At 52.9% G+C, this 26,347-nt stretch overlaps 10 non-coding genes across 10 annotated transcripts; all 10 read left to right on the forward strand.

The window, feature by feature from the left end:
* The first annotated feature begins 2,012 nt into the window (after positions 1–2,012).
* Positions 2,013–2,094, forward strand: trnas-aga (transfer RNA serine (anticodon AGA)). Its single transcript has one exon. It is a non-coding gene; the product is annotated as a tRNA-Ser (tRNA).
* Positions 2,095–4,664: 2,570 nt separating this feature from the next.
* On the forward strand, positions 4,665–4,746 carry trnas-aga (transfer RNA serine (anticodon AGA)). Its single transcript has one exon. It is a non-coding gene; the product is annotated as a tRNA-Ser (tRNA).
* Positions 4,747–6,613: 1,867 nt separating this feature from the next.
* Positions 6,614–6,695, forward strand: trnas-aga (transfer RNA serine (anticodon AGA)). Its single transcript has one exon. It is a non-coding gene; the product is annotated as a tRNA-Ser (tRNA).
* Positions 6,696–11,249: 4,554 nt separating this feature from the next.
* On the forward strand, positions 11,250–11,331 carry trnas-aga (transfer RNA serine (anticodon AGA)). Its single transcript has one exon. It is a non-coding gene; the product is annotated as a tRNA-Ser (tRNA).
* A 256-nt stretch (positions 11,332–11,587) lies between these two features.
* Positions 11,588–11,660, forward strand: trnav-aac (transfer RNA valine (anticodon AAC)). The gene has a single exon. It is a non-coding gene; the product is annotated as a tRNA-Val (tRNA).
* Positions 11,661–13,904: 2,244 nt separating this feature from the next.
* trnas-aga (transfer RNA serine (anticodon AGA)) lies at positions 13,905–13,986 on the forward strand. Its single transcript has one exon. It is a non-coding gene; the product is annotated as a tRNA-Ser (tRNA).
* Positions 13,987–16,618: 2,632 nt separating this feature from the next.
* trnas-aga (transfer RNA serine (anticodon AGA)) lies at positions 16,619–16,700 on the forward strand. Its single transcript has one exon. It is a non-coding gene; the product is annotated as a tRNA-Ser (tRNA).
* Positions 16,701–18,577: 1,877 nt separating this feature from the next.
* Positions 18,578–18,659, forward strand: trnas-aga (transfer RNA serine (anticodon AGA)). The gene has a single exon. It is a non-coding gene; the product is annotated as a tRNA-Ser (tRNA).
* Positions 18,660–21,405: 2,746 nt separating this feature from the next.
* On the forward strand, positions 21,406–21,487 carry trnas-aga (transfer RNA serine (anticodon AGA)). The gene has a single exon. It is a non-coding gene; the product is annotated as a tRNA-Ser (tRNA).
* A 2,765-nt stretch (positions 21,488–24,252) lies between these two features.
* Positions 24,253–24,334, forward strand: trnas-aga (transfer RNA serine (anticodon AGA)). Its single transcript has one exon. It is a non-coding gene; the product is annotated as a tRNA-Ser (tRNA).
* The last annotated feature ends 2,013 nt before the right edge of the window (positions 24,335–26,347 follow it).

A 26,347-nucleotide genomic window follows, 5' to 3' on the forward strand; every position in this document is an offset into this window, starting at 1 on the left:
AGTCACTAGCTCCACCACCAAACCCCAGCAGCATTAACACCAGACCCCACTAGCTCCACCACCAGACCCCAGGAGCTTCCAACACCAGACCCCACTAGCTCCACCACCATACCCCAGCAGCATCACCACCAGACCCCAGGAGCTTCCACCACCAGACCCCAGGAGCTTCCACCACCAGACCTCAGGAGCTTCCACCACCAGACCCCAGGAGCTTCCACCAGACCCCAGCAGCATCACCACCAGACCCCACTAGCTCCACCACCAGACCCCAGCAGCATTACCACCAGACCCCATCCACCACCAGACCCTACTAGCTCCACCACCAGACCCCAGCAGCATTACCACCAGACCCCATCCACCACAAGACCCCACTAGCTCCACCACCAGACCCCAGCAGCATCACCACCAGACCCCATCCACCACCAGACCCTACTAGCTCCACCACCAGACCCCAGGAGCTTCCAACACCAGACCCCACTAGCTCCACCACCGGACCCCAGCAGCATCAGCACCAGACCCCAGGAGCTTCCACCACCAGACCCCAGGAGCTTCCACCACCAGACCCCAGGAGCTTCCACCACCAGACCCCAGGAGCTTCCACCACCAGACCTCAGGAGCTTCCACCACCAGACCCCAGGAGCTTCCACCACCAGACCCCAGCAGCATCAGCACCAGACCCCAGCAGCATCACCACCAGAACCCAGGAGCTTCCACCACCACACCCCAGGAGCTTCCATCACCAGACCCCAGGAGCTTCCGCCTCCAGACCCCTCTAGCTGCACCACCAGACCCCAGCAGCATCCCCACCACACCTCAGGAGCTTCCACCACCAAACCCTAACAACAACTGAACAACCTCAAAAACCCGGCTCACCTGGAGCCACCCAAAGACCCGGCTCACCGTCCGAACCCGGGGACCCGCTTTTAAGCCCCCCACCGACCGGCCACTGGAGTGAAAGAGCCAGCCCTTGGGCCTGGAGGACCAGGGCCCTGGTACCATAAACACCCAGACGCTCCTAGCACCATGGACAGCACTCTGTCAGATGCTCAAGCGCATATTGTTTTTTACTCATGTTCTGGTTTCAGGACCACAATAAAAACACAATAAAAGCTGAACAGGGTTCCATGGTGTAATGGTTAGCACTCTGGACTTTGACCCCAGGAGCTTCCACCACCAGACACCACTAGCTCCACCACCAGACGACAGCAGCATCACCACCACACCTCAGGAGCTTCCACCACCAGACCCCAGGAATTTCCATCACCAGACCCAAGGAGCTTCCATCACCTGACCCCAGGAGCTTCCATCACCAGACCCCAGGAGCTTCCACCACCAGACCCCAGGAATTTCCATCACCAGACCCAAGGAGCTTCCATCACCTGACCCCAGGAGCTTCCATCACCAGACCCCAGGAGCTTCCACCACCAGACCCCACTAGCTGCACCACCAGACCCCAGCAGCATCACCACCACACCTCAGGAGCTTCCACCACCAGACCCCAACAACAACTCAACATCCTCAACAACCCGGCTCACCTGGAGCCACCCAGAGACCCGGCTCACCGTCCGAACCAGGGGACCCGCTTTTAAGTCCCCTACCCCCCTCCCCCCCACTGTGTGGCGGAGTCACATCCTGGTTATACAGCAGAGTGGCGCAGCGGAAGCGTGCTGGGCCCATAACCCAGAGGTCGATGGATCGAAACCATCCTCTGCTACTTAAGAGATCCTCTCATACATGAGATGTGAGAGATTAACTGAAATCTATCCAGAGCTTTTTGGAAACAAGAAAGTGGATGTATGATCTATGAACATACTGCACTGACTGTTGATGAAAATGCATTTAATCAAAATGAGGATGAAAATATGTCTCAACCTAATAAAGTAAAACCAACCATTTTAAAATAAAGTAAAACCAACCATTTTAAAATAAAGACTCTAAATTGTCTATTTCTGAAGATTCACACACACACACACACACACACACACACACAGACACATACACACAGCTGACAGGTTGTTGTGGCCGAGTGGTTAAGGCAATGGACTAGAAATCCATTGGGGATTCCCCGCGCAGGTTCGAATCCTGCCAACAACGAGTAATGTTTGAATGTGCAAGACGACAGCCTAATTTGCAGTTATTAATCATATCCAGTACTGTCTTTCAAAAGTAATCAGTTGGCTTCCCTTGTGGAACATTTTGTATTTTCTACCCAGCATGGTAATACCGATGGATGATTTTTAATTTTACCGCACCAGGACAACTTATATGAAATCACACATTTATTTCTAACATGAATGATTTGAAGATAGGATTTTTTTTTCGTTACGCCCGCCATTTTCAAAGCATGCAAGTTTCTGTAGTGTAGTGGTTATCAAGTTTGCCTAACACGCGAAAGGTCCCCTGTTCGAAACTGGGGGCAAACATGTATTACTGCAATAATATTATTTGGACTTGTAAAACCCCTCTAATCCTCTTCTTGGTGCTCGGCACAGGAAGGTCGACCATCTCTTTCTCGCATTGGGTCTTATGCAGAAATGAATTTCGTTGCAGTTCCACAACTGATTAAAAGCCAGTCATTCCCCATTTACCTAATCTTTCAAATGTCCAACTTTACAGGAAAAAAAGAAACATATTACAGAGATTTTTTACAGGATCTTTTCGTCATGCCCGCCTTTTTCAAAACATGTAAGTCACTAGCTCCACCACCAAACCCCAGCAGCATTAACACCAGACCCCACTAGCTCCACCACCAGACCCCAGGAGCTTCCAACACCAGACCCCACTAGCTCCACCACCATACCCCAGCAGCATCACCAACAGACCCCAGGAGCTTCCACCACCAGACCCCAGGAGCTTCCACCACCAGACCTCAGGAGCTTCCACCACCAGACCCCAGGAGCTTCCACCAGACCCCAGCAGCATCACCACCAGACCCCAGGAGCTTCCACCACCAGACCCCAGGAGCTTCCACCACCAGACCCCAGGAGCTTCCACCACCAGACCTCAGGAGCTTCCACCACCAGACCCCAGGAGCTTCCACCAGACCCCAGCAGCATCACCACCAGACCCCACTAGCTCCACCACCAGACCCCAGCAGCATTACCACCAGACCCCATCCACCACCAGACCCTACTAGCTCCACCACCAGACCCCAGCAGCATCACCACCAGACCCCATCCACCACCAGACCCTACTAGCTCCACCACCAGACCCCAGGAGCTTCCAACACCAGACCCCACTAGCTCCACCACCAGACCCCAGCAGCATCAGCACCAGACCCCAGGAGCTTCCACCACCAGACCCCAGGAGCTTCCACCACCAGACCCCAGGAGCTTCCACCACCAGACCCCAGGAGCTTCCACCACCAGACCTCAGGAGCTTCCACCACCAGACCCCAGGAGCTTCCACCACCAGACCCCAGCAGCATCAGCACCAGACCCCAGCAGCATCACCACCAGAACCCAGGAGCTTCCACCACCACACCCCAGGAGCTTCCATCACCAGACCCCAGGAGCTTCCACCACCAGACCCCTCTAGCTGCACCACCATACCCCAGCAGCATCCCCACCACACCTCAGGAGCTTCCACCACCAAACCCTAACAACAACTCAACAACCTCAAAAACCCGGCTCACCTGGAGCCACCCAAAGACCCGGCTCACCGTCCGAACCCGGGGACCCGCTTTTAAGCCCCCCACCGACCGGCCACTGGAGTGAAAGAGCCAGCCCTTGGGCCTGGAGGACCAGGGCCCTGGTACCATAAACACCCAGACGCTCCTAGCACCATGGACAGCACTCTGTCAGATGCTCAAGCGCATATTGTTTTTTACTCATGTTCTGGTTTCAGGACCACAATAAAAACACAATAAAAGCTGAACAGGGTTCCATGGTGTAATGGTTAGCACTCTGGACTTTAACCCCAGGAGCTTCCACCACCAGACACCACTAGCTCCACCACCAGACGACAGCAGCATCACCACCACACCTCAGGAGCTTCCACCACCAGACCCCAGGAATTTCCATCACCAGACCCAAGGAGCTTCCATCACCTGACCCCAGGAGCTTCCATCACCAGACCCCAGGAGCTTCCACCACCAGACCCCACTAGCTGCACCACCAGACCCCAGCAGCATCACCACCACACCTCAGGAGCTTCCACCACCAGACCCCAACAACAACTCAACAACCTCAACAACCCGGCTCACCTGGAGCCACCCCGAGACCCGGCTCACCGTCCGAACCCGGGGACCCGCTTTTAAGTCCCCTACCCCCCTCCCCCCCACTGTGTGGCGGAGTCACATCCTGGTTATACAGCAGTGTGGCGCAGCGGAAGCGTGCTGGGCCCATAACCCAGAGGTCGATGGATCGAAACCATCCTCTGCTACTTAAGAGATCCTCTCATACATGAGATGTGAGAGATTAACTGAAATCTATCCAGAGCTTTTTGGAAACAAGAAAGTGGATGTATGATCTATGAACATACTGCACTGACTGTTGATGAAAATGCATTTAATCAAAATGAGGATGAAAATATGTCTCAACCTAATAAAGTAAAACCAACCATTTTAAAATAAAGACTCTAAATTGTCTATTTCTGAAGATTCACACACACACACACACACTCACACACACACATACACACACACACATACACACAGCTGACAGGTTGTTGTGGCCGAGTGGTTAAGGCGATGGACTAGAAATCCATTGGGGATTCCCCGCGCAGGTTCGAATCCTGCCAACAACGAGTAATGTTTGAATTTGCAAGACGACTGCCTAATTTGCAGTTATTAATCATATCCAGTACTGTCTTTCAAAAGTAATCAGTTGGCTTCCCTTGTGGTACATTTTGTATTTTCTACCCAGCATGGTAATACCGATGGATGATTTTTAATTTTACCGCACCAGGACAACTTATATGAAATCACACATTTATTTCTAACATGAATGATTTGAAGATAGGATTTTATTTTCGTTACGCCCGCCATTTTCAAAGCATGCAAGTTTCCGTAGTGTAGTGGTTATCACGGTCGCCTAACACGCGAAAGGTCCCCTGTTCGAAACTGGGCGGAAGCATGTATTACTGCAATAATATTATTTGGACTTGGAAAACCCCTCTAATCCTCTTCTTGGTGCTCGGCACAGGAAGGTCGACCATCTCTTTCTCGCATTGGGTCTTATGCAGAAATGAATTTCGTTGCAGTTCCACAACTGATTAAAAGCCAGTCATTCCTCATTTACCTAATCTTTCAAATGTCCAACTTTACAGGAAAAAAAGAAACATATTACATAGATTTTTTACAGGATCTTTTCGTCATGCCCGCCTTTTTCAAAACATGTAAGTCACTAGCTCCACCACCAAACCCCAGCAGCATTAACACCAGACCCCATTAGCTCCACCACCAGACCCCAGGAGCTTCCAACACCAGACCCCACTAGCTCCACCACCATACCCCAGCAGCATCACCACCAGACCCCAGGAGCTTCCACCACCAGACCCCAGGAGCTTCCACCACCAGACCTCAGGAGCTTCCACCACCAGACCCCAGGAGCTTCCACCAGACCCCAGCAGCATCACCACCAGACCCCACTAGCTCCACCACCAGACCCCAGCAGCATTACCACCAGACCCCATCCACCACCAGACCCTACTAGCTCCACCACCAGACCCCAGCAGCATTACCACCAGACCCCATCCACCACAAGACCCCACTAGCTCCACCACCAGACCCCAGCAGCATCACCACCAGACCCCATCCACCACCAGACCCTACTAGCTCCACCACCAGACCCCAGGAGCTTCCAACACCAGACCCCACAAGCTCCACCACCGGACCACAGCAGCATCAGCACCAGACCCCAGGAGCTTCCACCACCAGACCCCAGCAGCATCATCACCAGACCCCAGCAGCATCACCACCAGACCCCAGGAGCTTCCACCACCAGACCCCAGGAATTTCCATCACCAGACCCAAGGAGCTTCCATCACCTGACCCCAGGAGCTTCCATCACCAGACCCCAGGAGCTTCCACCACCAGACCCCACTAGCTGCACCACCAGACCCCAGCAGCATCACCACCACACCTCAGGAGCTTCCACCACCAGACCCCAACAACAACTCAACAACCTCAACAACCCGGCTCACCTGGAGCCACCCAGAGACCCGGCTCACCGTCCGAATCAGGGGACCCGCTTTTAAGTCCCCTACCCCCCTCCCCCCCACTGTGTGGCGGAGTCACATCCTGGTTATACAGCAGAGTGGCGCAGCGGAAGCGTGCTGGGCCCATAACCCAGAGGTCGATGGATCGAAACCATCCTCTGCTACTTAAGAGATCCTCTCATACATGAGATGTGAGAGATTAACTGAAATCTATCCAGAGCTTTTTGGAAACAAGAAAGTGGATGTATGATCTATGAACATACTGCACTGACTGTTGATGAAAATGCATTTAATCAAAATGAGGATGAAAATATGTCTCAACCTAATAAAGTAAAACCAACCATTTTAAAATAAAGTAAAACCAACCATTTTAAAATAAAGACTCTAAATTGTCTATTTCTGAAGATTCACACACACACACACACACACACACACACATACACACAGCTGACAGGTTGTTGTGGCCGAGTGGTTAAGGCGATGGACTAGAAATCCATTGGGGATTCCCCGCGCAGGTTCGAATCCTGCCAACAACGAGTAATGTTTGAATGTGCAAGACGACAGCCTAATTTGCAGTTATTAATCATATCCAGTACTGTCTTTCAAAAGTAATCAGTTGGCTTCCCTTGTGGTACATTTTGTATTTTCTACCCAGCATGGTAATACCGATGGATGATTTTTAATTTTACCGCACCAGGACAACTTATATGAAATCACACATTTATTTCTAACATGAATGATTTGAAGATAGGATTTTTTTTTCGTTACGCCCGCCATTTTCAAAGCATGCAAGTTTCTGTAGTGTAGTGGTTATCAAGTTTGCCTAACACGCGAAAGGTCCCCTGTTCGAAACTGGGGGCAAACATGTATTACTGCAATAATATTATTTGGACTTGTAAAACCCCTCTAATCCTCTTCTTGGTGCTCGGCACAGGAAGGTCGACCATCTCTTTCTCGCATTGGGTCTTATGCAGAAATGAATTTCGTTGCAGTTCCACAACTGATTAAAAGCCAGTCATTCCCCATTTACCTAATCTTTCAAATGTCCAACTTTACAGGAAAAAAAGAAACATATTACAGAGATTTTTTACAGGATCTTTTCGTCATGCCCGCCTTTTTCAAAACATGTAAGTCACTAGCTCCACCACCAAACCCCAGCAGCATTAACACCAGACCCCACTAGCTCCACCACCAGACCCCAGGAGCTTCCAACACCAGACCCCACTAGCTCCACCACCATACCCCAGCAGCATCACCACCAGACCCCAGGAGCTTCCACCACCAGACCCCAGGAGCTTCCACCACCAGACCTCAGGAGCTTCCACCACCAGACCCCAGGAGCTTCCACCAGACCCCAGCAGCATCACCACCAGACCCCAGGAGCTTCCACCACCAGACCCCAGGAGCTTCCACCACCAGACCCCAGGAGCTTCCACCACCAGACCTCAGGAGCTTCCACCACCAGACCCCAGGAGCTTCCACCAGACCCCAGCAGCATCACCACCAGACCCCACTAGCTCCACCACCAGACCCCAGCAGCATTACCACCAGACCCCATCCACCACCAGACCCTACTAGCTCCACCACCAGACCCCAGCAGCATTACCACCAGACCCCATCCACCACAAGACCCCACTAGCTCCACCACCAGACCCCAGCAGCATCACCACCAGACCCCATCCACCACCAGACCCTACTAGCTCCACCACCAGACCCCAGGAGCTTCCAACACCAGACCCCACTAGCTCCACCACCAGACCCCAGCAGCATCAGCACCAGACCCCAGGAGCTTCCACCACCAGACCCCAGGAGCTTCCACCACCAGACCCCAGGAGCTTCCACCACCAGACCCCAGGAGCTTCCACCACCAGACCTCAGGAGCTTCCACCACCAGACCCCAGGAGCTTCCACCACCAGACCCCAGCAGCATCAGCACCAGACCCCAGCAGCATCACCACCAGAACCCAGGAGCTTCCACCACCACACCCCAGGAGCTTCCATCACCAGACCCCAGGAGCTTCCACCACCAGACCCCTCTAGCTGCACCACCAGACCCCAGCAGCATCCCCACCACACCTCAGGAGCTTCCACCACCAAACCCTAACAACAACTCAACAACCTCAAAAACCCGGCTCACCTGGAGCCACCCAAAGACCCGGCTCACCGTCCGAACCCGGGGACCCGCTTTTAAGCCCCCCACCGACCGGCCACTGGAGTGAAAGAGCCAGCCCTTGGGCCTGGAGGACCAGGGCCCTGGTACCATAAACACCCAGACGCTCCTAGCACCATGGACAGCACTCTGTCAGATGCTCAAGCGCATATTGTTTTTTACTCATGTTCTGGTTTCAGGACCACAATAAAAACACAATAAAAGCTGAACAGGGTTCCATGGTGTAATGGTTAGCACTCTGGACTTTAACCCCAGGAGCTTCCACCACCAGACACCACTAGCTCCACCACCAGACAACAGCAGCATCACCACCACACCTCAGGAGCTTCCACCACCAGACCCCAGGAATTTCCATCACCAGACCCAAGGAGCTTCCACCACCAGACCCCAGCAGCATCAGCACCAGACCCCAGCAGCATCACCACCAGACCCCACTAGCTCCAACACCAGACCCCAGCAGCATTACCACCAGACCCCATCCACCACCAGACCCTACTAGCTCCACCACCAGACCCCAGCAGCATTACCACCAGACCCCATCCACCACAAGACCCCACTAGCTCCACCACCAGACCCCAGCAGCATCACCACCAGACCCCATCCACCACCAGACCCTACTAGCTCCACCACCAGACCCCAGGAGCTTCCAACACCAGACCCCACTAGCTCCACCACCGGACCCCAGCAGCATCAGCACCAGACGCCAGGAGCTTCCACCACCAGACCCCAGGAGCTTCCACCACCAGACCCCAGGAGCTTCCACCACCAGACCCCAGGAGCTTCCACCACCAGACCTCAGGAGCTTCCACCACCAGACCCCAGGAGCTTCCACCACCAGACCCCAGCAGCATCAGCACCAGACCCCAGCAGCATCACCACCAGAACCCAGGAGCTTCCACCACCACACCCCAGGAGCTTCCATCACCAGACCCCAGGAGCTTCCACCACCACACCTCAGGAGCTTCCACCACCAAACCCTAACAACAACTCAACAACCTCAAAAACCCGGCTCACCTGGAGCCACCCAAAGACCCGGCTCACCGTCCGAACCCGGGGACCCGCTTTTAAGCCCCCCACCAACCGGCCACTGGAGTGAAAGAGCCAGCCCTTGGGCCTGGAGGACCAGGGCCCTGGTACCATAAACACCAAGACGCTCCTAGCACCATGGACAGCACTCTGTCAGATGCTCAAGCGCATATTGTTTTTTACTCATGTTCTGGTTTCAGGACCACAATAAAAACACAATAAAAGCTGAACAGGGTTCCATGGTGTAATGGTTAGCACTCTGGACTTTGACCCCAGGAGCTTCCACCACCAGACACCACTAGCTCCACCACCAGACGACAGCAGCATCACCACCACACCTCAGGAGCTTCCACCACCAGACACCACTAGCTCCACCACCAGACCCCAGCAGCATCACCACCAGACCCCAGCAGCATCACCACCAGACCCCAGGAGCTTCCACCACCAGACCCCAGGAATTTCCATCACCAGACCCAAGGAGCTTCCATCACCTGACCCCAGGAGCTTCCATCACCAGACCCCAGGAGCTTCCACCACCAGACCCCACTAGCTGCACCACCAGACCCCAGCAGCATCACCACCAGAACCCAGGAGCTTCCACCACCACACCCCAGGAGCTTCCATCACCAGACCCCAGGAGCTTCCACCACCAGACCCCTCTAGCTGCACCACCAGACCCCAGCAGCATCACCACCACACCTCAGGAGCTTCCACCACCAAACCCTAACAACAACTCAACAACCTCAAAAACCCGGCTCACCTGGAGCCACCCAAAGACCCGGCTCACCGTCCGAATCCGGGGACCCGCTTTTAAGCCCCCCACCGACCGGCCACTGGAGTGAAAGAGCCAGCCCTTGGGCCTGGAGGACCAGGGCCCTGGTACCATAAACACCCAGACGCTCCTAGCACCATGGACAGCACTCTGTCAGATGCTCAAGCGCATATTGTTTTTTACTCATGTTCTGGTTTCAGGACCACAATAAAAACACAATAAAAGCTGAACAGGGTTCCATGGTGTAATGGTTAGCACTCTGGACTTTGACCCCAGGAGCTTCCACCACCAGACACCACTAGCTCCACCACCAGACGACAGCAGCATCACCACCACACCTCAGGAGCTTCCACCACCAGACACCACTAGCTCCACCACCAGACCCCAGCAGCATCACCACCAGACCCCAGCAGCATCACCACCAGACCCCAGGAGCTTCCACCACCAGACCCCAGGAATTTCCATCACCAGACCCAAGGAGCTTCCATCACCTGACCCCAGGAGCTTCCATCACCAGACCCCAGGAGCTTCCACCACCAGACCCCACTAGCTGCACCACCAGACCCCAGCAGCATCACCACCCCACCTCAGGAGCTTCCACCACCAGACCCCAAAAACAACTCAACAACCTCAACAACCCGGTTCACCTGGAGCCACCCAGAGACCCGGCTCACCGTCCGAACCAGGGGACCCGCTTTTAAGTCCCCTACCCCCCTCCCCCCCACTGTGTGGCGGAGTCACATCCTGGTTATACAGCAGAGTGGCGCAGCGGAAGCGTGCTGGGCCCATAACCCAGAGGTCGATGGGTCGAAACCATCCTCTGCTACTTAAGAGATCCTCTCATACATGAGATGTGAGATATTAACTGAAATCTATCCAGAGCTTTTTGGAAACAAGAAAGTGGATGTATGATCTATGAACATACTGCACTGACTGTTGATAAAAATGCATTTAATCAAAATGAGGATGAAAATATGTCTCAACCTAATAAAGTAAAACCAACCATTTTAAAATAAAGTAAAACCAACCATTTTAAAATAAAGACTCTAAATTGTCTATTTCTGAAGATTCACACACACACACACACACACACACACACACACACATACACACAGCTGACAGGTTGTTGTGGCCGAGTGGTTAAGGCGATGGACTAGAAATCCATTGGGGATACCCCGCGCAGGTTCGAATCCTGCCAACAACGAGTAATGTTTGAATGTGCAAGACGACTGCCTAATTTGCAGTTATTAATCATATCCAGTACTGTCTTTCAAAAGTAATCAGTTGGCTTGCCTTGTGGTACATTTTGTATTTTCTACCCAGCATGGTAATACCGATGGATGATTTTTAATTTTACCGCACCAGGACAACTTATATGAAATCACACATTTATTTCTAACATGAATGATTTGAAGATAGGATTTTTTTTTCGTTACGCCCGCCATTTTCAAAGCATGCATGTTTCCGTAGTGTAGTGGTTATCACGTTCGCCTAACACGCGAAAGGTCCCCTGTTCGAAACTGGGCGGAAACATGTATTACTGCAATAATATTATTTGGACTTGGAAAACCCCTCTAATCCTCTTCTTGGTGCTCGGCACAGGAAGGTCGACCATCTCTTTCTCGCATTGGGTCTTATGCAGAAATGAATTTCGTTGCAGTTCCACAACTGATTAAAAGCCAGTCATTCCTCATTTACCTAATCTTTCAAATGTCCAACTTTACAGGAAAAAAAGAAACATATTACAGAGATTTTTTACAGGATCTTTTCGTCATGCCCGCCTTTTTCAAAACATGTAAGTCACTAGCTCCACCACCAAACCCCAGCAGCATTAACACCAGACCCCACTAGCTCCACCACCAGACCCCAGGAGCTTCCAACACCAGACCCCACTAGCTCCACCACCATACCCCAGCAGCATCACCACCAGACCCCAGGAGCTTCCACCACCAGACCCCAGGAGCTTCCACCACCAGACCTCAGGAGCTTCCACCACCAGACCCCAGGAGCTTCCACCAGACCCCAGCAGCATCACCACCAGACCCCACTAGCTCCACCACCAGACCCCAGCAGCATTACCACCAGACCCCATCCACCACCAGACCCTACTAGCTCCACCACCAGACCCCAGCAGCATTACCACCAGACCCCATCCACCACAAGACCCCACTAGCTCCACCACCAGACCCCAGCAGCATCACCACCAGACCCCATCCACCACCAGACCCTACTAGCTCCACCACCAGACCCCAGGAGCTTCCAACACCAGACCCCACTAGCTCCACCACCGGACCCCAGCAGCATCAGCACCAGACCCCAGGAGCTTCCACCACCAGACCCCAGGAGCTTCCACCACCAGACCCCAGGAGCTTCCACCACCAGACCTCAGGAGCTTCCACCACCAGACCCCAGGAGCTTCCACCACCAGACCCCAGCAGCATCAGCACCAGACCCCAGCAGCATCACCACCAGAACCCAGGAGCTTCCACCACCACACCCCAGGAGCTTCCATCACCAGACCCCAGGAGCTTCCACCACCAGACCCCTCTAGCTGCACCACCAGACCCCAGCAGCATCACCACCACACCTCAGGAGCTTCCACCACCAAACCCTAACAACAACTGAACAACCTCAAAAACCCGGCTCACCTGGAGCCACCCAAAGACCCGGCTCACCGTCCGAACCCGGGGACCCGCTTTTAAGCCCCCCACCGACCGGCCACTGGAGTGAAAGAGCCAGCCCTTGGGCCTGGAGGACCAGGGCCCTGGTACCATAAACACCCAGACGCTCCTAGCACCATGGACAGCACTCTGTCAGATGCTCAAGCGCATATTGTTTTTTACTCATGTTCTGGTTTCAGGACCACAATAAAAACACAATAAAAGCTGAACAGGGTTCCATGGTGTAATGGTTAGCACTCTGGACTTTGACCCCAGGAGCTTCCACCACCAGACACCACTAGCTCCACCACCAGACGACAGCAGCATCACCACCACACCTCAGGAGCTTCCACCACCAGACCCCAGGAATTTCCATCACCAGACCCAAGGAGCTTCCATCACCTGACCCCAGGAGCTTCCATCACCAGACCCCAGGAGCTTCCACCACCAGACCCCAGGAATTTCCATCACCAGACCCAAGGAGCTTCCATCACCTGACCCCAGGAGCTTCCATCACCAGACCCCAGGAGCTTCCACCACCAGACCCCACTAGCTGCACCACCAGACCCCAGCAGCATCACCACCACACCTCAGGAGCTTCCACCACCAGACCCCAACAACAACTCAACAACCTCAACAACCCGGCTCACCTGGAGCCACCCAGAGACCCGGCTCACCGTCCGAACCAGGGGACCCGCTTTTAAGTCCCCTACCCCCCTCCCCCCCACTGTGTGGCGGAGTCACATCCTGGTTATACAGCAGAGTGGCGCAGCGGAAGCGTGCTGGGCCCATAACCCAGAGGTCGATGGATCGAAACCATCCTCTGCTACTTAAGAGATCCTCTCATACATGAGATGTGAGAGATTAACTGAAATCTATCCAGAGCTTTTTGGAAACAAGAAAGTGGATGTATGATCTATGAACATACTGCACTGACTGTTGATGAAAATGCATTTAATCAAAATGAGGATGAAAATATGTCTCAACCTAATAAAGTAAAACCAACCATTTTAAAATAAAGTAAAACCAACCATTTTAAAATAAAGACTCTAAATTGTCTATTTCTGAAGATTCACACACACACACACACACACACACACATACACACAGCTGACAGGTTGTTGTGGCCGAGTGGTTAAGGCGATGGACTAGAAATCCATTGGGGATTCCCCGCGCAGGTTCGAATCCTGCCAACAACGAGTAATGTTTGAATGTGCAAGACGACAGCCTAATTTGCAGTTATTAATCATATCCAGTACTGTCTTTCAAAAGTAATCAGTTGGCTTCCCTTGTGGTACATTTTGTATTTTCTACCCAGCATGGTAATACCGATGGATGATTTTTAATTTTACCGCACCAGGACAACTTATATGAAATCACACATTTATTTCTAACATGAATGATTTGAAGATAGGATTTTTTTTTCGTTACGCCCGCCATTTTCAAAGCATGCAAGTTTCTGTAGTGTAGTGGTTATCAAGTTTGCCTAACACGCGAAGAGGTCCCCTGTTCGAAACTGGGGGCAAACATGTATTACTGCAATAATATTATTTGGACTTGTAAAACCCCTCTAATCCTCTTCTTGGTGCTCGGCACAGGAAGGTCGACCATCTCTTTCTCGCATTGGGTCTTATGCAGAAATGAATTTCGTTGCAGTTCCACAACTGATTAAAAGCCAGTCATTCCCCATTTACCTAATCTTTCAAATGTCCAACTTTACAGGAAAAAAAGAAACATATTACAGAGATTTTTTACAGGATCTTTTCGTCATGCCCGCCTTTTTCAAAACATGTAAGTCACTAGCTCCACCACCAAACCCCAGCAGCATTAACACCAGACCCCACTAGCTCCACCACCAGACCCCAGGAGCTTCCAACACCAGACCCCACTAGCTCCACCACCATACCCCAGCAGCATCACCACCAGACCCCAGGAGCTTCCACCACCAGACCCCAGGAGCTTCCACCACCAGACCTCAGGAGCTTCCACCACCAGACCCCAGGAGCTTCCACCAGACCCCAGCAGCATCACCACCAGACCCCAGGAGCTTCCACCACCAGACCCCAGGAGCTTCCACCACCAGACCCCAGGAGCTTCCACCACCAGACCTCAGGAGCTTCCACCACCAGACCCCAGGAGCTTCCACCAGACCCCAGCAGCATCACCACCAGACCCCACTAGCTCCACCACCAGACCCCAGCAGCATTACCACCAGACCCCATCCACCACCAGACCCTACTAGCTCCACCACCAGACCCCAGCAGCATTACCACCAGACCCCATCCACCACAAGACCCCACTAGCTCCACCACCAGACCCCAGCAGCATCACCACCAGACCCCATCCACCACCAGACCCTACTAGCTCCACCACCAGACCCCAGGAGCTTCCAACACCAGACCCCACTAGCTCCACCACCAGACCCCAGCAGCATCAGCACCAGACCCCAGGAGCTTCCACCACCAGACCCCAGGAGCTTCCACCACCAGACCCCAGGAGCTTCCACCACCAGACCCCAGGAGCTTCCACCACCAGACCTCAGGAGCTTCCACCACCAGACCCCAGGAGCTTCCACCACCAGACCCCAGCAGCATCAGCACCAGACCCCAGCAGCATCACCACCAGAACCCAGGAGCTTCCACCACCACACCCCAGGAGCTTCCATCACCAGACCCCAGGAGCTTCCACCACCAGACCCCTCTAGCTGCACCACCAGACCCCAGCAGCATCCCCACCACACCTCAGGAGCTTCCACCACCAAACCCTAACAACAACTCAACAACCTCAAAAACCCGGCTCACCTGGAGCCACCCAAAGACCCGGCTCACCGTCCGAACCCGGGGACCCGCTTTTAAGCCCCCCACCGACCGGCCACTGGAGTGAAAGAGCCAGCCCTTGGGCCTGGAGGACCAGGGCCCTGGTACCATAAACACCCAGACGCTCCTAGCACCATGGACAGCACTCTGTCAGATGCTCAAGCGCATATTGTTTTTTACTCATGTTCTGGTTTCAGGACCACAATAAAAACACAATAAAAGCTGAACAGGGTTCCATGGTGTAATGGTTAGCACTCTGGACTTTAACCCCAGGAGCTTCCACCACCAGACACCACTAGCTCCACCACCAGACGACAGCAGCATCACCACCACACCTCAGGAGCTTCCACCACCAGACCCCAGGAATTTCCATCACCAGACCCAAGGAGCTTCCATCACCTGACCCCAGGAGCTTCCATCACCAGACCCCAGGAGCTTCCACCACCAGACCCCACTAGCTGCACCACCAGACCCCAGCAGCATCACCACCACACCTCAGGAGCTTCCACCACCAGACCCCAACAACAACTCAACAACCTCAACAACCCGGCTCACCTGGAGCCACCCCGAGACCCGGCTCACCGTCCGAACCAGGGGACCCGCTTTTAAGTCCCCTACCCCCCTCCCCCCCACTGTGTGGCGGAGTCACATCCTGGTTATACAGCAGTGTGGCGCAGCGGAAGCGTGCTGGGCCCATAACCCAGAGGTCGATGGATCGAAACCATCCTCTGCTACTTAAGAGATCCTCTCATAGATGAGATGTGAGAGATTAACTGAAATCTATCCAGAGCTTTTTGGAAACAAGAAAGTGGATGTATGATCTATGAACATACTGCACTGACTGTTGATGAAAATGCATTTAATCAAAATGAGGATGAAAATATGTCTCAACCTAATAAAGTAAAACCAACCATTTTAAAATAAAGACTCTAAATTGTCTATTTCTGAAGATTCACACACACACACACACACTCACACACACACATACACACACACACATACACACAGCTGACAGGTTGTTGTGGCCGAGTGGTTAAGGCGATGGACTAGAAATCCATTGGGGATTCCCCGCGCAGGTTCGAATCCTGCCAACAACGAGTAATGTTTGAATGTGCAAGACGACTGCCTAATTTGCAGTTATTAATCATATCCAGTACTGTCTTTCAAAAGTAATCAGTTGGCTTCCCTTGTGGTACATTTTGTATTTTCTACCCAGCATGGTAATACCGATGGATGATTTTTAATTTTACCGCACCAGGACAACTTATATGAAATCACACATTTATTTCTAACATGAATGATTTGAAGATAGGATTTTATTTTCGTTACGCCCGCCATTTTCAAAGCATGCAAGTTTCCGTAGTGTAGTGGTTATCACGGTCGCCTAACACGCGAAAGGTCCCCTGTTCGAAACTGGGCGGAAGCATGTATTACTGCAATAATATTATTTGGACTTGGAAAACCCCTCTAATCCTCTTCTTGGTGCTCGGCACAGGAAGGTCGACCATCTCTTTCTCGCATTGGGTCTTATGCAGAAATGAATTTCGTTGCAGTTCCACAACTGATTAAAAGCCAGTCATTCCTCATTTACCTAATCTTTCAAATGTCCAACTTTACAGGAAAAAAAGAAACATATTACATAGATTTTTTACAGGATCTTTTCGTCATGCCCGCCTTTTTCAAAACATGTAGGTCACTAGCTCCACCACCAAACCCCAGCAGCATTAACACCAGACCCCATTAGCTCCACCACCAGACCCCAGGAGCTTCCAACACCAGACCCCACTAGCTCCACCACCATACCCCAGCAGCATCACCACCAGACCCCAGGAGCTTCCACCACCAGACCCCAGGAGCTTCCACCACCAGACCTCAGGAGCTTCCACCACCAGACCCCAGGAGCTTCCACCAGACCCCAGCAGCATCACCACCAGACCCCACTAGCTCCACCACCAGACCCCAGCAGCATTACCACCAGACCCCATCCACCACCAGACCCTACTAGCTCCACCACCAGACCCCAGCAGCATTACCACCAGACCCCATCCACCACAAGACCCCACTAGCTCCACCACCAGACCCCAGCAGCATCACCACCAGACCCCATCCACCACCAGACCCTACTAGCTCCACCACCAGACCCCAGGAGCTTCCAACACCAGACCCCACAAGCTCCACTACCGGACCCCAGCAGCATCAGCACCAGACCCCAGGAGCTTCCACCACCAGACCCCAGCAGCATCATCACCAGACCCCAGCAGCATCACCACCAGACCCCAGGAGCTTCCACCACCAGACCCCAGGAATTTCCATCACCAGACCCAAGGAGCTTCCATCACCTGACCCCAGGAGCTTCCATCACCAGACCCCAGGATCTTCCACCACCAGACCCCACTAGCTGCACCACCAGACCCCAGCAGCATCACCACCACACCTCAGGAGCTTCCACCACCAGACCCCAACAACAACTCAACAACCTCAACAACCCGGCTCACCTGGAGCCACCCCGAGACCCGGCTCACCGTCCGAATCAGGGGACCCGCTTTTAAGTCCCCTACCCCCCTCCCCCCCACTGTGTGGCGGAGTCACATCCTGGTTATACAGCAGAGTGGCGCAGCGGAAGCGTGCTGGGCCCATAACCCAGAGGTCGATGGATCGAAACCATCCTCTGCTACTTAAGAGATCCTCTCATACATGAGATGTGAGAGATTAACTGAAATCTATCCAGAGCTTTTTGGAAACAAGAAAGTGGATGTATGATCTATGAACATACTGCACTGACTGTTGATGAAAATGCATTTAATCAAAATGAGGATGAAAATATGTCTCAACCTAATAAAGTAAAACCAACCATTTTAAAATAAAGTAAAACCAACCATTTTAAAATAAAGACTCTAAATTGTCTATTTCTGAAGATTCACACACACACACACACACACACACACACACACACACACATACACACAGCTGACAGGTTGTTGTGGCCGAGTGGTTAAGGCGATGGACTAGAAATCCATTGGGGATTCCCCGCGCAGGTTCGAATCCTGCCAACAACGAGTAATGTTTGAATGTGCAAGACGACAGCCTAATTTGCAGTTATTAATCATATCCAGTACTGTCTTTCAAAAGTAATCAGTTGGCTTCCCTTGTGGTACATTTTGTATTTTCTACCCAGCATGGTAATACCGATGGATGATTTTTAATTTTACCGCACCAGGACAACTTATATGAAATCACACATTTATTTCTAACATGAATGATTTGAAGATAGGATTTTTTTTTCGTTACGCCCGCCATTTTCAAAGCATGCAAGTTTCTGTAGTGTAGTGGTTATCAAGTTTGACTAACACGCGAAAGGTCCCCTGTTCGAAACTGGGGGCAAACATGTATTACTGCAATAATATTATTTGGACTTGTAAAACCCCTCTAATCCTCTTCTTGGTGCTCGGCACAGGAAGGTCGACCATCTCTTTCTCGCATTGGGTCTTATGCAGAAATGAATTTCGTTGCAGTTCCACAACTGATTAAAAGCCAGTCATTCCCCATTTACCTAATCTTTCAAATGTCCAACTTTACAGGAAAAAAAGAAACATATTACAGAGATTTTTTACAGGATCTTTTCGTCATGCCCGCCTTTTTCAAAACATGTAAGTCACTAGCTCCACCACCAAACCCCAGCAGCATTAACACCAGACCCCACTAGCTCCACCACCAGACCCCAGGAGCTTCCAACACCAGACCCCACTAGCTCCACCACCATACCCCAGCAGCATCACCACCAGACCCCAGGAGCTTCCACCACCAGACCCCAGGAGCTTCCACCACCAGACCTCAGGAGCTTCCACCACCAGACCCCAGGAGCTTCCACCAGACCCCAGCAGCATCACCACCAGACCCCAGGAGCTTCCACCACCAGACCCCAGGAGCATCCACCACCAGACCCCAGGAGCTTCCACCACCAGACCTCAGGAGCTTCCACCACCAGACCCCAGGAGCTTCCACCAGACCCCAGCAGCATCACCACCAGACCCCACTAGCTCCACCACCAGACCCCAGCAGCATTACCACCAGACCCCATCCACCACCAGACCCTACTAGCTCCACCACCAGACCCCAGCAGCATTACCACCAGACCCCATCCACCACAAGACCCCACTAGCTCCACCACCAGACCCCAGCAGCATCACCACCAGACCCCATCCACCACCAGACCCTACTAGCTCCACCACCAGACCCCAGGAGCTTCCAACACCAGACCCCACTAGCTCCACCACCAGACCCCAGCAGCATCAGCACCAGACCCCAGGAGCTTCCACCACCAGACCCCAGGAGCTTCCACCACCAGACCCCAGGAGCTTCCACCACCAGACCCCAGGAGCTTCCACCACCAGACCTCAGGAGCTTCCACCACCAGACCCCAGGAGCTTCCACCACCAGACCCCAGCAGCATCAGCACCAGACCCCAGCAGCATCACCACCAGAACCCAGGAGCTTCCACCACCACACCCCAGGAGCTTCCATCACCAGACCCCAGGAGCTTCCACCACCAGACCCCTCTAGCTGCACCACCAGACCCCAGCAGCATCCCCACCACACCTCAGGAGCTTCCACCACCAAACCCTAACAACAACTCAACAACCTCAAAAACCCGGCTCACCTGGAGCCACCCAAAGACCCGGCTCACCGTCCGAACCCGGGGACCCGCTTTTAAGCCCCCCACCGACCGGCCACTGGAGTGAAAGAGCCAACCCTTGGGCCTGGAGGACCAGGGCCCTGGTACCATAAACACCCAGACGCTCCTAGCACCATGGACAGCACTCTGTCAGATGCTCAAGCGCATATTGTTTTTTACTCATGTTCTGGTTTCAGGACCACAATAAAAACACAATAAAAGCTGAACAGGGTTCCATGGTGTAATGGTTAGCACTCTGGACTTTGACCCCAGGAGCTTCCACCACCAGACACCACTAGCTCCACCACCAGACGACAGCAGCATCACCACCACACCTCAGGAGCTTCCACCACCAGACCCCAGGAATTTCCATCACCAGACCCAAGGAGCTTCCATCACCTGACCCCAGGAGCTTCCATCACCAGACCCCAGGAGCTTCCACCACCAGACCCCAGGAATTTCCATCACCAGACCCAAGGAGCTTCCATCACCTGACCCCAGGAGCTTCCATCACCAGACCCCAGGAGCTTCCACCACCAGACCCCACTAGCTGCACCACCAGACCCCAGCAGCATCACCACCACACCTCAGGAGCTTCCACCACCAGACCCCAACAACAACTCAACAACCTCAACAACCCGGCTCACCTGGAGCCACCCAGAGACCCGGCTCACCGTCCGAACCAGGGGACCCGCTTTTAAGTCCCCTACCCCCCTCCCCCCCACTGTGTGGCGGAGTCACATCCTGGTTATACAGCAGAGTGGCGCAGCGGAAGCGTGCTGGGCCCATAACCCAGAGGTCGATGGATCGAAACCATCCTCTGCTACTTAAGAGATCCTCTCATACATGAGATGTGAGAGATTAACTGAAATCTATCCAGAGCTTTTTGGAAACAAGAAAGTGGATGTATGATCTATGAACATACTGCACTGACTGTTGATGAAAATGCATTTAATCAAAATGAGGATGAAAATATGTCTCAACCTAATAAAGTAAAACCAACCATTTTAAAATAAAGTAAAACCAACCATTTTAAAATAAAGACTCTAAATTGTCTATTTCTGAAGATTCACACACACACACACACACACACACACACACACACACACACACATACACACAGCTGACAGGTTGTTGTGGCCGAGTGGTTAAGGCGATGGACTAGAAATCCATTGGGGATTCCCCGCGCAGGTTCGAATCCTGCCAACAACGAGTAATGTTTGAATGTGCAAGACGACAGCCTAATTTGCAGTTATTAATCATATCCAGTACTGTCTTTCAAAAGTAATCAGTTGGCTTCCCTTGTGGTACATTTTGTATTTTCTACCCAGCATGGTAATACCGATGGATGATTTTTAATTTTACCGCACCAGGACAACTTATATGAAATCACACATTTATTTCTAACATGAATGATTTGAAGATAGGATTTTTTTTTCGTTACGCCCGCCATTTTCAAAGCATGCAAGTTTCTGTAGTGTAGTGGTTATCAAGTTTGCCTAACACGCGAAAGGTCCCCTGTTCGAAACTGGGGGCAAACATGTATTACTGCAATAATATTATTTGGACTTGTAAAACCCCTATAATCCTCTTCTTGGTGCTCGGCACAGGAAGGTCGACCATCTCTTTCTCGCATTGGGTCTTATGCAGAAATGAATTTCGTTGCAGTTCCACAACTGATTAAAAGCCAGTCATTCCCCATTTACCTAATCTTTCAAATGTCCAACTTTACAGGAAAAAAAGAAACATATTACAGAGATTTTTTACAGGATCTTTTCGTCATGCCCGCCTTTTTCAAAACATGTAAGTCACTAGCTCCACCACCAAACCCCAGCAGCATTAACACCAGACCCCACTAGCTCCACCACCAGACCCCAGGAGCTTCCAACACCAGACCCCACTAGCTCCACCACCATACCCCAGCAGCATCACCACCAGACCCCAGGAGCTTCCACCACCAGACCCCAGGAGCTTCCACCACCAGACCTCAGGAGCTTCCACCACCAGACCCCAGGAGCTTCCACCACCAGACCTCAGGAGCTTCCACCACCAGACCCCAGGAGCTTCCACCAGACCCCAGCAGCATCACCACCAGACCCCAGGAGCTTCCACCACCAGACCCCAGGAGCTTCCACCACCAGACCCCAGGAGCTTCCACCACCAGACCTCAGGAGCTTCCACCACCAGACCCCAGGAGCTTCCACCAGACCCCAGCAGCATCACCACCAGACCCCACTAGCTCCACCACCAGACCCCAGCAGCATTACCACCAGACCCCATCCACCACCAGACCCTACTAGCTCCACCACCAGACCCCAGCAGCATTACCACCAGACCCCATCCACCACAAGACCCCACTAGCTCCACCACCAGACCCCAGCAGCATCACCACCAGACCCCATCCACCACCAGACCCTACTAGCTCCACCACCAGACCCCAGGAGCTTCCAACACCAGACCCCACTAGCTCCACCACCAGACCCCAGCAGCATCAGCACCAGACCCCAGGAGCTTCCACCACCAGACCCCAGGAGCTTCCACCACCAGACCCCAGGAGCTTCCCCCACCAGACCCCAGGAGCTTCCACCACCAGACCTCAGGAGCTTCCACCACCAGACCCCAGGAGCTTCCACCACCAGACCCCAGCAGCATCAGCACCAGACCCCAGCAGCATCACCACCAGAACCCAGGAGCTTCCACCACCACACCCCAGGAGCTTCCATCACCAGACCCCAGGAGCTTCCACCACCAGACCCCTCTAGCTGCACCACCAGACCCCAGCAGCATCCCCACCAAACCTCAGGAGCTTCCACCACCAAACCCTAACAACAACTCAACAACCTCAAAAACCCGGCTCACCTGGAGCCACCCAAAGACCCGGCTCACCGTCCGAACCCGGGGACCCGCTTTTAAGCCCCCCACCGACCGGCCACTGGAGTGAAAGAGCCAGCCCTTGGGCCTGGAGGACCAGGGCCCTGGTACCATAAACACCCAGACGCTCCTAGCACCATGGACAGCACTCTGTCAAATGCTCAAGCGCATATTGTTTTTTACTCATGTTCTGGTTTCAGGACCACAATAAAAACACAATAAAAGCTGAACAGGGTTCCATGGTGTAATGGTTAGCACTCTGGACTTTAACCCCAGGAGCTTCCACCACCAGACACCACTAGCTCCACCACCAGACGACAGGAGCATCACCACCACACCTCAGGAGCTTCCACCACCAGACACCACTAGCTCCACCACCAGACCCCAGCAGCATCACCACCAGACCCCAGCAGCATCACCACCAGACCCCAGGAGCTTCCACCACCAGACCCCAGGAATTTCCATCACCAGACCCAAGGAGCTTCCATCACCTGACCCCAGGAGCTTCCATCACCTGACCCCAGGAGCTTCCACCACCAGACCCCACTAGCTGCACCACCAGACCCCAGCAGCATCACCACCACACCTCAGGAGCTTCCACCACCAGACCCCAACAACAACTCAACAACCTCAACAACCCGGCTCACCTGGAGCCACCCAGAGACCTGGCTCACCGTCCGAACCAGGGGACCCGCTTTTAAGTCCCCTACCCCCCTCCCCCCCACTGTGTGGCGGAGTCACATCCTGGTTATACAGCAGAGTGGCGCAGCGGAAGCGTGCTGGGCCCATAACCCAGAGGTCGATGGATCGAAACCATCCTCTGCTACTTAAGAGATCCTCTCATACATGAGATGTGAGAGATTAACTGAAATCTATCCAGAGCTTTTTGGAAACAAGAAAGTGGATGTATGATCTATGAACATACTGCACTGACTGTTGATGAAAATGCATTTAATCAAAATGAGGATGAAAATATGTCTCAACCTAATAAAGTAAAACCAACCATTTTAAAATAAAGTAAAACCAACCATTTTAAAATAAAGACTCTAAATTGTCTATTTCTGAAGATTCACACACACACACACACACATACACACAGCTGACAGGTTGTTGTGGCCGAGTGGTTAAGGCGATGGACTAGAAATCCATTGGGGATTCCCCGCGCAGGTTCGAATCCTGCCAACAACGAGTAATGTTTGAATGTGCAAGACGACAGCCTAATTTGCAGTTATTAATCATATCCAGTACTGTCTTTCAAAAGTAATCAGTTGGCTTCCCTTGTGGTACATTTTGTATTTTCTACCCAGCATGGTAATACCGATGGATGATTTTTAATTTTACCGCACCAGGACAACTTATATGAAATCACACATTTATTTCTAACATGAATGATTTGAAGATAGGATTTTTTTTTCGTTACGCCCGCCATTTTCAAAGCATGCAAGTTTCTGTAGTGTAGTGGTTATCAAGTTTGCCTAACACGCGAAAGGTCCCCTGTTCGAAACTGGGGGCAAACATGTATTACTGCAATAATATTATTTGGACTTGTAAAACCCCTATAATCCTCTTCTTGGTGCTCGGCACAGGAAGGTCGACCATCTCTTTCTCGCATTGGGTCTTATGCAGAAATGAATTTCGTTGCAGTTCCACAACTGATTAAAAGCCAGTCATTCCCCATTTACCTAATCTTTCAAATGTCCAACTTTACAGGAAAAAAAGAAACATATTACAGAGATTTTTTACAGGATCTTTTCGTCATGCCCGCCTTTTTCAAAACATGTAAGTCACTAGCTCCACCACCAAACCCCAGCAGCATTAACACCAGACCCCACTAGCTCCACCACCAGACCCCAGGAGCTTCCAACACCAGACCCCACTAGCTCCACCACCATACCCCAGCAGCATCACCACCAGACCCCAGGAGCTTCCACCACCAGACCCCAGGAGCTTCCACCACCAGACCTCAGGAGCTTCCACCACCAGACCCCAGGAGCTTCCACCACCAGACCTCAGGAGCTTCCACCACCAGACCCCAGGAGCTTCCACCAGACCCCAGCAGCATCACCACCAGACCCCAGGAGCTTCCACCACCAGACCCCAGGAGCTTCCACCACCAGACCCCAGGAGCTTCCACCACCAGACCTCAGGAGCTTCCACCACCAGACCCCAGGAGCTTCCACCAGACCCCAGCAGCATCACCACCAGACCCCACTAGCTCCACCACCAGACCCCAGCAGCATTACCACCAGACCCCATCCACCACCAGACCCTACTAGCTCCACCACCAGACCCCAGCAGCATTACCACCAGACCCCATCCACCACAAGACCCCACTAGCTCCACCACCAGACCCCAGCAGCATCACCACCAGACCCCATCCACCACCAGACCCTACTAGCTCCACCACCAGACCCCAGGAGCTTCCAACACCAGACCCCACTAGCTCCACCACCAGACCCCAGCAGCATCAGCACCAGACCCCAGGAGCTTCCACCACCAGACCCCAGGAGCTTCCACCACCAGACCCCAGGAGCTTCCCCCACCAGACCCCAGGAGCTTCCACCACCAGACCTCAGGAGCTTCCACCACCAGACCCCAGGAGCTTCCACCACCAGACCCCAGCAGCATCAGCACCAGACCCCAGCAGCATCACCACCAGAACCCAGGAGCTTCCACCACCACACCCCAGGAGCTTCCATCACCAGACCCCAGGAGCTTCCACCACCAGACCCCTCTAGCTGCACCACCAGACCCCAGCAGCATCCCCACCACACCTCAGGAGCTTCCACCACCAAACCCTAACAACAACTCAACAACCTCAAAAACCCGGCTCACCTGGAGCCACCCAAAGACCCGGCTCACCGTCCGAACCCGGGGACCCGCTTTTAAGCCCCCCACCGACCGGCCACTGGAGTGAAAGAGCCAGCCCTTGGGCCTGGAGGACCAGGGCCCTGGTACCATAAACACCCAGACGCTCCTAGCACCATGGACAGCACTCTGTCAAATGCTCAAGCGCATATTGTTTTTTACTCATGTTCTGGTTTCAGGACCACAATAAAAACACAATAAAAGCTGAACAGGGTTCCATGGTGTAATGGTTAGCACTCTGGACTTTAACCCCAGGAGCTTCCACCACCAGACACCACTAGCTCCACCACCAGACGACAGCAGCATCACCACCACACCTCAGGAGCTTCCACC

This window comes from Cololabis saira, unplaced genomic scaffold, assembly GCF_033807715.1.
Source record: "Cololabis saira isolate AMF1-May2022 unplaced genomic scaffold, fColSai1.1 scf051, whole genome shotgun sequence".
Classification (NCBI taxonomy): Eukaryota; Metazoa; Chordata; class Actinopteri; order Beloniformes; family Belonidae; genus Cololabis; species Cololabis saira.